The sequence below is a fragment of the Hipposideros armiger genome, unplaced genomic scaffold (genome assembly GCF_001890085.2).
Source record: "Hipposideros armiger isolate ML-2016 unplaced genomic scaffold, ASM189008v1 scaffold_320, whole genome shotgun sequence".
Classification (NCBI taxonomy): domain Eukaryota; kingdom Metazoa; phylum Chordata; class Mammalia; order Chiroptera; family Hipposideridae; genus Hipposideros; species Hipposideros armiger.
Genome location: NW_017731670.1, coordinates 1,498,901 through 1,500,251, shown reverse-complemented (window position 1 = coordinate 1,500,251; position 1,351 = coordinate 1,498,901). Strand labels below are relative to the sequence as shown.

The 1,351-nt window shown below is 36.7% G+C and overlaps 1 protein-coding gene across 1 annotated transcript in view; it reads left to right on the top strand.

Annotated features, from left to right (window-relative positions):
• NLGN1 (neuroligin 1) overlaps window positions 1-1,351 on the top strand; it is a 904,313-nt gene that overhangs the window by 95,632 nt on the left and 807,330 nt on the right. The window lies entirely within an intron of this gene.

Below are 1,351 nucleotides of genomic sequence, written 5' to 3'. Positions count from 1 at the left end.
AAGAGAGTTCTGGAGGTTTTAGTTGGAAAAAGAAGGGAGAAACTCTTCTCACCAGCCTCACTTACTCTCCAACCAAATGCAATTATGAATTCTGCACACATAACCTATTGATAAAATCGCTTGTTTCAAATCCAATGAAATGAATTGTAGTCCTTACATTATTTATTCCCTCAACTGTATTTGACACATATAGATTATGCCCTGCTTTTGAAATACTGTCTTCGTTTGTTCCTGTGATACTGCAATCTCCTTATTCTCTAACTTTTTTTCTCTACTCTTCTCTGTTTCTGATATTTCATCCTCTCTTACCCCATAAATCATGGTTCCCTTTATGACATTAGTTTAAAGCTTCTTCTCTTCTCCCTTTGTGCACTTTACTAGAGCAATTCTGTCCACTTTCAAGGCCTAATTTTCAACTTTTATAATTGTGACTCCTACATCTATACTTCCAGCTTAGGTGAATCGCCATAAGATGCAAACCAGCATTTTCAAGTGCTTACTGGATAGCTCCCCTGGGAAATCTTTCAGACACCCTAACCTCTATGTGCAGAATCCTGAATTCAAAATTTTTTTTCCATAGCTCTAGTCCTTTTCCTGTGTTTCGTATCCTAGTGAAAGGTATCAATTTCCACACCATGTTGCTATAGCAGATATGTTCAGAATAATTCTTAACTGCTTCTCATCTCCAGTGTCCAACCAATCACACAATCTTATATATTTGAACTGCTCAAAATTTCTTCAATATATTCAAATTCCCTCACCTTTTCAAATCCATGTCATTATGTATCATATTTGAATTGAATTGCTGCCATTATCTCCTCAGTGGTCTTCCTCTCCCCAGTTTTTCTACTTTCAATATTCATCCTTTATCAAACTTTTTATAAACCCTTGTTCAAGATTCAGCCACTTTAAACTTCTTTCAAAAAGGGCAATGGGTCCTCTCTCCTGTCTATACACTCAGATTATTTTCCCTGAATGGAGCTCATTCTCGTGACCCATTCCCTCCTCCTTATCTTTCTTGTGTAGCTTAAGTGTTACTTTCTCTGCATATTACTTTATGGATATCCAAAGTGTGTGTGAGACACCCCTTCTATAAGCTCTCATATTGTCCCATCTATTCTGTAGTATGACTTATCCATTACTGCCCAATTAGTTATCTCCTCTATTAGACTGCCAGCTCTGTGAGAGCACAGACCTTGGTCTTTTTCACTATTGTATCTCTAAAATCTAACACAGTGTTTGGCATGGAATAGGTAGTTTAAAATATGTCCTTAATGGAGGACTAAAAACTGAGACAGCAGACAGAAAACAATATGAATAATTACAGGGATGTTTGTTTGCATTTTTGCAG